The sequence below is a fragment of the Pseudopipra pipra genome, chromosome 3 (assembly GCF_036250125.1).
Source record: "Pseudopipra pipra isolate bDixPip1 chromosome 3, bDixPip1.hap1, whole genome shotgun sequence".
Lineage (NCBI taxonomy): Eukaryota > Metazoa > Chordata > Aves > Passeriformes > Pipridae > Pseudopipra > Pseudopipra pipra.
In genome coordinates, this window is record NC_087551.1 from 108,473,241 (window position 1) to 108,485,558 (window position 12,318).

Genomic DNA, 12,318 nt, shown 5'->3' on the forward strand with positions numbered 1-12,318 from the left:
CCAACATTGGTAACAGCTCTACTGGGAATCTCTTAACACCCCCAGGCAGTACAAGACTCCCAAAGCAATTTTAGTGCTGGTAAACTTCAGGTGAACATCCACACCATTAGGTATAAAGCTGACACATACGCAAACTGAAGAATGTTTGAGATTTATTTTTATTATACTGCTCCTGGAATAAGATAATTGAAGGTATCTCTGAAAGGCACTCTTCATGGCAGATACTGAATTGCAACAAATTCGGTGAACTTCAGCTGAAATCAATATGGTAGTAGAATAGTCATCAATCTGCTCCTTACTTGCTTAATCCAGGCCAAGATTTAGACAGATTACATATGGTGACACTGCATACTAACAGGTATTATTAGTGTTTGGAAGCCAGAATGCCTTAAAGAGCTTGTGTGTGAGCAGAGTGTCTCTAGTAAAGAAGAGTGACTTTCCTTTCCATGTGGATCTGAAGGGTAATTCGTGTAACTTGCAGTGGATAACCTGAGAAGGAAGGATCTTTAGGTATGAGAAATTCACTGTGTGCACCTAACAGGGTCTCACTGAAAGCACAGGTAAAGGAGAGGGTACTCTGCAGTCTCCTTTGGGTATGACTTAATGGCATACAGTGTATCTCATTTTATGAGAATCGGAAATTACAGAACTTCTTCTGGTGAAATTTTCTTTTTTTCTCGTTTACCTGAAAGTGTTCTGAGCATGTGAAATTGCTAAGGATCACACCCAAAGGGAACATGGGGAAGAAGAATGGAATTTTGAGTATAGGATGGAGAGTGATAAGAAAAGAAAAAAGAGAACGAGTCAATGCTCTGTATGTATTCATATGGGTTTCCCTTTACAAACTCAACTGTTGCTTTCCTTTTTTCACACATCTGCTGTGATGCCTGTGAAGTTTGATTTTTGTTTTAAGAAGCTAATATTTCATGACTGATGTTTTCAGCAGAATTCGTGGCAACTGATACACAAGGATGGCCTGAGGCCTGACATATCTTTATACTGACAATCAATGCCATGCATTGCATGGTGATTAAAAGGAATAAAACTGTTTATTCTAGACCTTAAATACATCATTAAGAAGTAGTCTTCTAAAGCTACTCATTAACATGAAGATTTGGCCATCTAAGTTATGGTTCATTCCTCAGTTTTACTGTTCATTATCATATGGCCAAAATAGCTGGCATCTCACAAATTTTAAGAAGTATAGTCCTTATTTTTGGTTTTGATTCAAAAGAAACAGTTTGATTAGCCTGACCAAAACATCAGGCTATGATGGCTATCATCAGGCTATCATCATCAGGCTGATGATTAGGGTCAAAATTTGCAAATTATTTTTAGGAGAATCTCTATTCCCAAGTTGCATGGTGTTTTCACACTTGTGTTGCAGTTTGCCTCCTTTTAAGTAGATTGTTTTTGTCTTGAAAATATATGGTGTTTCTCTCAAACCAGAATGATGAGGTAGAAAACAAATTCATCATGACCAGCAGACTCTAAAGGAAAATAAAACAAAGATGACAGCCTGTGTTATGTAGCTGTAAGGGTTTGGCTTGAAACAACTCATGAGGAAAATGAAAATTTATTCCTGTTTGAAAAAAAAAACAAAACAACCATAAAACTAAACTTGGTATGAATTACTATGATTCTAATCATAGTAATCATGGAAATTGTAATTAAGGTCTGAGTGATCTGCTTTAAATTCCACCCTTGGATCATTGGTCTGAAACTTGCAGTGAGTTTTTCTGACTTTCCCATTCTTCCCGTTTCTAGAAAAATAGTATCAACAGTCTCCCACTCTAGAAACTGGAATTCCAAATTGGAAAGATGCAGCAGTCTCACAACCTGTGTGTCTTTTCTCCAACACACTCCATTTTGAAACCTTTGGGGAAATCACATTGCCTTTTGCATCTCAACAGCCTCCATCCCTGGTACAGCATATCCAGATTTCAAACCATATATTCAGCAAGTGTAAACAACAAAGTTGATTCTATTGCCTTCAAGGGTTTTATGTTAACCAGCTGAGGATGTACGCCCACACACCTTCTATTTCTTTTGTTCTTAATGAAAGAGTATTATTTTCTGTGGAAAATCCTGTCCTTCGTTTCTTTAATGATGCTGCCATTCAGTTCTACAGCACTGATGGTTAGTGTCAGAGGCATGAAGCACTTGACAATAATACAAAGACCTAGATATTAAGGGGGAAAAGGTTCTAAAGTAGCAACCTGTATATGCACAACACAAAAAACAGTGGAATAAGGATCCAAACAAATGAAAAAATGCAAGGCTTCTGACCCCCGTGGTTTCAGTAAATACAGCAGCCATGATTAAGGAAATCAGAGACTTTTGGAGAGCTTCTTAAAAAATAAATAAGAGGAAAACAGTTGAGAATGATACAGGAATATCAATGAAGGAAATGTGTGAAAAACAGATAACAGAAAGGCAACATCAACAGAAAATTATTGGCAATAAACTAAATCATTAACAAAGGTTATATTCAACACCCTTCTTTCTCCTCTCCACTCTCTCCTGAAAAGTGTAACCATTTGGCTGAGACACTGAAGGTAGAAGTCTTGCAAATCATACATAAATCACTGAAATAAAATAGTTCAGATCATAAACAGAATTAATCTATCGTCTAATTTGAGATCAAATAAGGACTGACGCTCCTCTTCTAGTCCTGTTTCACACATAAATTCATAAAGCTGCAAAAATTACTCCTAATATGTCAACATGAACTATTTTCCCTTTCTTTTTGCATCACATCCTGTCTCCTTTTTTCCAATAGACCTCAGATGAGCAACATTGATTCCATACATATACCTCTCTATTGATTACTGGAAATGATTAGTGTATTTAGACTTTGAAGTTAAGCACCTGAATAAAAGTCCTAGATTTTTATGAGCTGGCTTTTGGCATGCTGTCCACAGAACACATTGATTTTACATTCACAAAATGAAGTACTGTGCCATTGGGGTTGAAAAAGAATAGGGTAATTCTTACAACAGTGAAGAAAATCAAGTGTCAAATTACACAGGTAATCCTTGCCCTTGCATTTGCAAAGCAGATGAACCCAGTTTATAGGTTTCATTCATTAACACATCAGTTTGTGTTTATGAATGAAAAATTATCATTCTATGAGAAAAACATTGGAACTCTTCTTTTCCCTTTGTAATGGCAGATAATAATATTTACCTTTTATACAAAGCAAAATATATTAAACATGCTGTGAAGTCTAGTAAGTATAGCATTCTGCTGCTAACACTAATACTGAAAATGTGGATTATGCTTAAAGCCATCGTTGCTTGCCAGAGTGACAGATGAGTTTGATGGTTTGGATACTTACCTAAAAGCTTGGACATATATCTGAATTTCACCCAACAAATTAACTTCTTAAAATGGAAACATTTGGCTAGAAATGTTTAATAAACAGGTTCTCTTGCACTGCATCCAGCATTTGCAGCACTCAACCTGTTTTGAAAGATGTGGAGAACAATGAAAGCTCCACTTGTCACTTGCTGAGGTCTTTGGCGCAAGGTCTATAGCATCACTCCAGCCTGGAGAAGACCATGCTGTGGATCAGTGTGTCATCCTGTTTCCTGTTACCCTTGATTCTAAGCACAGAATTTTAAGCCAATTTCAGGTGTCCTCGAAGTGCATGTGATTTATTGTGTTCCTAGAGAAGGAGAACTTGGCCTTAACTTGTGTTTCCTACAGGTAAAGGGTTACCGTAAGTCTTTTATGATTTAAGACTTTCCTTCTGTTAGAATAATGAAGAATAGCTATTTTGAAGTTAAGATAATGACAGTAAAGTATGCCTCTGCTGAAGCAGATGACAATTTTGCTGTCTGGGGACAGGATTTCACAAGTAATGGTCTTTTTTACACACAAATTAGAGTTCTTAATAATGGCTTGAAATTATTATTTCCAAAATACATAACAAATTATATTGCAGGCATATCTTTGTATACTGAATCAATTTTATTATAAATTAATTATAATTTTGTTTCCTAGTCTTTCTAGGTTTAAAAAAAAGGAATAGATAAAACAAATTAATAATATTGAAAATCATCCTTCATTGCATTGGTGCGTCTCCATTGGATTAAAGACAAGTACCTTGGCATTAAAATAGTGTTCTGAAATGCAGAATCAAGTCCTTTGAAAAAAATAAATCCCAGAACTTTAATTATATTGCAGATTTACCAGTGACCCTCCTGACAATAGACATCTTCCTTAGTTTTGCTCAGGATTTCGTTATTGAATACCCACATAATCCTCTCAGTGACTTTTCTTTTAAGCCGTGCCATTTGTCCTGAAAAAACCTGTTGGTTGTCATATGCTAGCAAGAATAAAATATAGCACTTACTGGGCACTTCACATTGTCTAGTATAATGCTGTTGTGGATATTATGGTCTGTAGATATAGTCAAGTTTTGTAGGCTGATATAAAGCTGTTATGACAGGAAAAATAGTATAGATGTTGTGGGTTGGACTTCCCTGTATAATATCTTAGCTCAGGAACTATTCAGGTCTAGGTGTTATTGAAATTATTACCTTTAGTGGCAAAGCCTATATGTGTATCTCCCATCTGAACCTCCCACATGCATTTTTGTGGAGGTGCTCTGGAGAGGCAGATGCTGTGATTAGCTCAACCCAGCTGACAGATGTGGATGAAAAAAAGATGAGAAATCAGAACCCTGGTGTTCAATATATCTGGAAACCAAAGAAGGTGCATCCTATGAAATTCCCTGAGCCAAATCGACAGAAGGCTTTATAGCCAGAAAGAGATATCTTTCCCCCACACCAATATCAGTTTGTCTAATTGCAATACTTCATTTTCAGAGCACCTTACAAGCACGAATCAATGTTTTAATAAAACAACATATCAGTCTTTTTTTGTCCTCTCTGTGCTCACAGCTTGATAGTAAACCTAGTAGATAGGAATAGACAACTCATCCCTTCATCGCTCCAGTCCTAAGCTATTTCTAGATTATAACAGCAACATTCTCATATGAAGCTTGTAAATTCAGTCCTAAAACTCTTCTCTTATCAATATACTGAGATCAGAATGTGTTGTTAGGCTGCATGAGTACTGCCATTCTCATCTCCATAATCCTTAATCAAGAACACTTAAATTTCTTAATCCATTAATACCTGAAATCACGGTGGGGTTTTTTCAAGAGAAGAGAGAGGATAAAAAATTCTGTCTCAAACAAGTAGCACTTTCGATACTGAAATACTTACAGACATAACCTTGAAGGCTACGAATGAGAAAGGAGGAAGAGGCTTAGAGCTAGAGCACATGGTCCTGCCCTGAAAAAGAAGCTTTTGCAAGGGAGTTACAGCTCATCTCATCATCTATTCTCAGTGCAGCATGCAAAAGGAATTAAAGAAGAGGAGAACAGAAAATGAAGAAATAGAATTAGAAATACCCTTAATAACAAATTATTGCAGCTTTTCTAGGTAACAAAAGCATCAATATTGTATATGAGAAAAGTTCTGAAAGTTCGATTGAGGAGACACAAATAGTACTTGGAATAACTTAGTGATAAAACTTATTTTGTTTGCCTCGAATCTTCTCTCCAGCAACGAATGTATCTACAGGTTGAGAGCAAAACACAATTGCAATTACCTGCACCAAACTGTGCTCTGTTGAATCTTTGTTGTCGGGGCAAATATCTGTAAATAGGTACAGTTCTAGATGACTGCAACATCATAAGAAAAGACAGAAAATGTCCACATCAACGAGGAAAGGAGGTATATGATCAGAACTTCAATTTACCATGTGCTGAAAGGACATCTGCAGTCATGGGGGTGGTAGGAATTCAGCTTCAAGTTCCATACTGTGTTTACATGTAAACTCTCATATTGGACCCCATAAATTCAAACTGATCATATAAACAGAGACACCCAATGCTATTTCAGACATTATACACTGAGATGCTTCCACTGAGATACTTCCACACTCTATAGGAACTTTTCTGGATCTCAAATGGCAGTAGATGACCATTTTTAGGCAGCTGAATATGTCCTAAGTTTTATACTATGAATTGTCTGTCTCAGCTCCCGTTTTACTGAATGGAGAGCTCATCAGCACAGTCCATGGATCCCACAGAGTAGTTCAGTTAGTAAAACTTGTGTCTCTGCTACAAAGCAGTGATAACCAGCTCTTTAGTCTCCACTGATGTTATTTGCCAGGAGAGGGATACTGCTCAGATTTTATCTGGCCTCCAACTTTTGCTTCAGAAGGATAAAGCTCTCTCCTACCTTCCACGCCATACTATAAGCCCTGTGTAGGTGCCTCAAATACCCTGAGCCCAACCAAAAGCAGGGACCCATATTAGGTAACAAAAACCCACCTGAGAACCCAAATAACTGCTCTAGAACCTTAGACAACAGATTGCATCCTGACAGCAACATTGTGAACACCTGAAGCTGAATCTTAAAGCTTCTAGAGAGTTCTATGGCAGATTTTTTCTTGGAATAAAAACAATTTCTCACTGTCTTCTCACCCTTCTCTCTAGTAATGATTCTGTCTTCACAATGAGAATCAACGTGGCTTAACCTCAGTTGCAGTTATATACAAAAATAGACATGAAGACTAGTAATTGTGACATTTTTTTTTTATTCCCCCCCCCAACTATTTGTAATACATATCTAGAATATCACAAGTAAAAACTACTCTTGAATGAAATTTTCTTTTTTTATTCTCTCAGATTAAATATAGTTACTTTTAGTGTTTCAAGATTTCCCACACACATAATGCTTTTCTAAAAATATAAGAAGTTAATTTGGTCACAGGTTTTCTATTTTCAATTCCTATAGGAGACTAACAGTTCTCTCTTTTGATTTGGAAGAGAATATGTCAGATTTAAATATTGCCTGACTTCCAAGACTGTGTCATTAAACAGACTAATACAAGAAGTATATATTCACATCAGTAAATCTCTAATACAGTGAAGCCATTTTTTAAACCAGTAAATCTACAGAATAAGCAAAGCTGTCAGCAGCATTTTGCCAGATGCTCTGGAAGAATATCCAGCTTCCATTCTACTTCTTTATAAAAACTACAATTTCATGGGATCCAAGTTTGCTACTGGCTAAATTACTTTTACAGACCTCAGCTGGAGTATCTCAGCTGTGTACCCAGGATGGCCAGAGGGTCAAGAATGAAGGAATGCTTCCCAAGGTTGAGGAATGAAATAGAACCTCTTCATATAACTCCATTTTACTCCTGAGGATAAATAATCTTCTGAGAACAGGCTACCTCAGGGTCAAATATGTCTAATCTAATTCTTAAGACTATCTGCACAACAGGTGGGCTCCTTCTCCTATAATCCTATTCTGCTAAGCATTAATAACCCAGCTGCAGCTGGTCTTCTTTGCTCCCCCCACACTCAGGTGGCCATTCATCATCCTGTGTGCTCCTGCCAACATCCCAGAGGCAAGAGGGAAACAGAACTGGTCAAACAGCAGCAAACCCTAAGCTGTGATAGATCGGAGGAGAAGAGGAAGGTGAGAAAGGAGGGACTGGCTCAGCCTTTTAATGTGATTCCAGGGTCCCTGCTGCTTGCAACAGACATATCCTGCTGCATAATGCAAGTAGCCTCGTACACCATATCAAGACCATATGAAATATCTGTTTGTAAATCACAGTAATACTTAAATCTTTGCCTAAATTATAGGCTCTTAAAAAGTGAGTAATAACAGAGTAGACACCAGGAGAAATATGTCTTAATTATTTTAGCTCATCCATAACCACTCTGGATCTCTCTATGCCAGCTGCAGGGGCACTCATTTGGAAACTGCACTGTTCAATAACCTCTGCATATCGCTTTCCATTAAGATATGAAAGCCTCAGCTATCTACTTACGTCAGAACCTAGGAGTCAATGCAACTTTAAATTGATGCTTAATATTCACAAATTCTTGTATTAGCATGCAAGAACAGAAGCAGTTGTTTCGGGGTTTTTTTCCCTCCTTTTTATTTATTATTTTAGATTTCTTCTGAATGCAAACAGTCTCCTTGCACAGGATGTAAATTATTATTACAATGAAAGCAGCCAGAAGGACAGAAGCTTGGAAATGATTTCTCCTCTGAGCAGTAGGAGATTGTTCGGGTCCTGCTGTTTTGAAAACCTTCTTCTCCCCACGCAGGCTACCCTGTGAAGATAAAGCCATTTGAATATTTTGGCAATCAGAGAAGGCGCCAACATAAATTATGGATTCAGAAACTCAGAAGACATTCTAACAAATAGAATACTATGGAACCCATTTTTCAGCCACCATATGGTGTCAACAGAATGCCACTTTGTTTCTTTTGGGTAGCAGCTCGTCATTAAAAAACTAAACAGGCTGGGTTGTTGGTTTGGTTTTGCTGTTTTTTGGTAGTTTTTTTTAGTGAGGAGGGAATCTACAATCATTATGTTGAAAAAATAATAAATGATAAAATGGCCTCTTGCTTTAGCATCTTCTTTCATTGGTGCATATAAATAGGTATTTAGTTGTTTCCCTTTTCAAGCAAGAACAGAAAAGAGTCTGTCATTGAAGCTCAGACGCTTTAATTTTGTTAAATATTTTCAGGTGTGAGAAAAGTTATTCAAAGTATTTTATAATAATAGACTTGTTGCAGGTAATTTACAAGTTGTTTTTTTAAAAGCTAAGCCTTGTCTCCTTTTTAGTCCCGCAGTCCATGTATTTCCCTTGCATGGTGGAAGATTATAATGGAAGATGAGACCAATTTTGATTTTTGGTATTTATTTATGAAAAAAACGCTGTGGACTGAAGAATGCAAATGCCTCCTAACCCAGAGAAGATTTTGCTTGCTTTGGTCTTCCTTCATAATATCATCTGACATAAACCAAACTATTTCTTTCCATTAAGTGGAAATCTTGAAAAATAGATCAATTTTCACCATAATTCCATGGACTTTTTATGCAACTTACATAATTTTCCATTCCTTCTAAACTAACCCTAGATTAAATTAGGTCAGTCTTTGATTTTCCTCTATTGAAAGTAATGTAGCTGTTCTTGAAGTGCTACCCCAAAAAAAGCTCCAGAAAAACAGTCTGTCCCTCTTTTTTTCCAGATTTTTTGTACTCACAACTTTTTTTGCCAACTATCCTGCAGTCAGGACATGAATTGATTCTTTGAGTTTGATTTTGGTCTCACAATGACAATCAGCTCTAACAGAGTGCAAGGTCACAAACAGAACAATTTGAATTTGCTGCAGACTCTATTTTTTGAATGAAATAAGTCAATGGTCTGGACAGGTACTGGTGCATTAGGATTGACATCTGAAGTTGTTATACTTAATTTTTGGTTTTCCTAAGTCAAAGTAAATGTACTTTGAGAGATCTCTTGACACATTCATTGGCTTTCATTGGATCTACTTTTCCTTCAATAATACCATATTTTACATATTAAAAGAAAAAAAATCATGTAAAGATGGAATAGGCCATGCTCAAAAACTGTCAAAACGATGAGCTTGAGTCCATTTACAATAATAGCAATTTGGTTCTGTATGGAAAAATACTAATTTGTCAACAGGCCTATGTGTCTTCTTCCTCCCTCATGGAGAAATACATCATAATTGTCCTCTCCCTTTCCCAGGTAAGAGCAGAACATCATGAAGCATGTATAGCAACTTCTCCCCTCTTTCAAGTTATTAACCTAGCAAAAGGTTTGCGTAATGATAGAACAAAATTGGATTCTGTCTCTAGCTAATGATTACACTCATAAAACCAGCAAAACTCAAAAATCAACCCTATGGAACTAAATAAATCAGAATGAAATCAGAGTTGCGTGTTAGTCCAGTATTGTCCTGATTTCAGCTGGGATAGAATTAATTTTCTTCTTAGTAGCTGGTACAGTGCTGTGGTTTGGGATTCAGCATGAGAATAATGTTAATAGAACACTGATGTAGTTATAGCTAAATAGTGTTTACCCCAAGTCAAGGACTTTTCAGTTTCCCATGTTCTGACAGTGAGGGGCTGCACAAGAACCTCAAAGGGAGCATAACCAGGACAGCTGACCCAAACTGGCCAGAGGGATATTCCATACTGTAGAACATTGTGCCTAGTGCATAAACTGGGGAAAGCAGGCCAGGAACTGGTGATCACTGCTTAGGGATGTGCTGATGGGCAGCATTGGTATTGTGCATCACTTTTTTCTCTTGGGTTTTATCTATCTTTCTCCTTTTCCTTACAATGATTAGTATTATTTTTTACATTGTTACCATTATTAGTATAAATATTTTTTATTTATATTTTATTTTATTTCAATTAATAAGATGTTCTTATCTCAATCCATCAACACACCAATTCTCTTCCCCACCAGGGGCTGGGAAGGGAGGGATCAAGAAGATGTGTCTTTCTTAGTGTCTAGCCGAGATAAAACACTACAGGTATTTTATAAGTTAGTGGAATAAACCTACTAAACCATTCTCCCAAGACAAACTCTTTCTGGAATATTTTGTCCAATGCATTTTCCAATCCAGTTGTAAAAAGCTATTGACTCTGTGTGATTTCCTGAAGAGGATTTATTATTAGCCCAGGGTATATCACAGGCAGGAAAATCTTATTATTTTTTCTTTTTTTCAACAGGATATTTTTCCCAAAAATGACCTTCAGAAAGTTTCCATTACTAGAGTGGATACTCCTTTGTCTGGTTGGGTTTTTGGTGGTGGTGGTGGGTGGAGGTTTTTTTGTTTGTTTCTTTTGTTTTGTTTTGTTATTTAGTTTAGTCTGTTTTTTCTTTTTTTTCCTTTCTTTTTTCTTTCAAATGTGAAAGCAAATAAATGAAAAACAAATCATACATGCTGCCTATAAGCGGAAACCTTTTTATTCATAGATATTCTGTCTGAAATTCATACAATTCAGCTCTGCTTGTCTGATCACAGTTGTCTTTCTTCTGTTTATGTGTCTGACTGGATAAGTATGAATTAGACCTATAAATAGCTGTTGACATTTATTATTTGTATAGTACCATCAGTATGAGAGATTTCAAAAAAAGTGTCATCATATCTGTGGCTACATAGGGTGACAGCAAAAAGTGATGCAGCCCTGACAGTTTTATTTGAATTATACGCTGATATACAGGAAGTACAAGTCTTTGCCCTAGGAAATTCCCTGCTATTGGTTAGGAATGGAGATAAAGTAGGGAAAGTCTAGAAAAGCAAGTGTGGCAATGTATGTATATAAATATATATCCACTGGGGAATTAGAGATGGCTAAGTTGGAAGTGCTTAGAAAACTGAAAGATCAGTTCAGTTTAAATCAAATCTTTGCTGAATTAATTTATTCCTTAACAGCACACATGCTAATGTTTAATCCGCTACACGTTATTAATCACTAAGGCCATACAGAGCTGTTAGCCTTTAGTACCCATATCCTAAATCAGAGATGATTACACAGCACCACAGCCATATAGTTAACACTGATGGCTACAGCCACTGACAATCGTGGTAGCTGAGATCAGATTCCAGAGTTAGTTGATTACAGAAGTCAGAATTAAGTAAGACTTATCTTGTTTCACCCTGTGACATTGTCGCTATTGCCCCCCTTCCTCATCTGCCTTATCTGCTCCTGACTGATTGTCTTAGTTTTTGGTTTTGCCAGACATCTTCCCTATATTCAGCAGGATGATCTGTTTGCTATTATTTGAGCTTTCCTTCTTCTTTCTCTAGCAAATTGTCATCATTTGAATTTCTCCTACCAGCAACTACATTCATCTTCCCTTGCCTTCACTATTTCAACTTAATTTGTCATGTAAAATGTTTACATTTATATCTGTCTATGTCATCATACTGCTACAAAATACTTATAGAATCACAGAATCATAGCATGCTTTGGGTTGGAAGGGACCTTAAAGATCATCTAGTTCCAAACCCCCGTGACTTAGGTAGAGACACCTCTCACTAGACCAGGTTGATCACATACTTGTTCTCATTACAGTGTTTTAGTATGCTTATGTTCAGGTTCAAAGCAAGCTAATATTGATAAGACATCTACAGAGGTAATGCAGTTTGACCCCTTCCCAAAGAAAGAAGGGAAGAAGTATTAATCTTATAATATGACCTAAGATTCCCTGCTTTAGACATACAAAAAGGATCTCACTCAAATTTACTTGCTCACTGAAAGACCTGAGAGAGGATCCTGAGTCCCTAAGTCCTGTTCAGTAATGAGTAACACCAATCTGGAACCAGTTGCTCTCTGTTAGCAGCAAACAAAACCATATGATTAGGCTTCCTACAAAGACAACTCAGAGAAGAGCATAAAGTTACACGAGATGAACCCAGATCTTGTTCTTAATCATGTTCTACTAAT

The 12,318-nt window shown here is 36.8% G+C and overlaps 1 long non-coding RNA gene across 1 annotated transcript in view; it reads right to left on the reverse strand.

Annotated features, from left to right (window-relative positions):
- Positions 1-7,978: 7,978 nt before the first annotated feature.
- LOC135410647 (uncharacterized) overlaps positions 7,979-12,318 on the reverse strand; it is a 73,402-nt gene continuing 69,062 nt past the window's right edge. The window contains exon 3 of the long non-coding RNA XR_010428817.1: positions 7,979-8,155. This is a non-coding gene — a long non-coding RNA (uncharacterized LOC135410647). The remainder of the gene's footprint in view (positions 8,156-12,318) is intronic.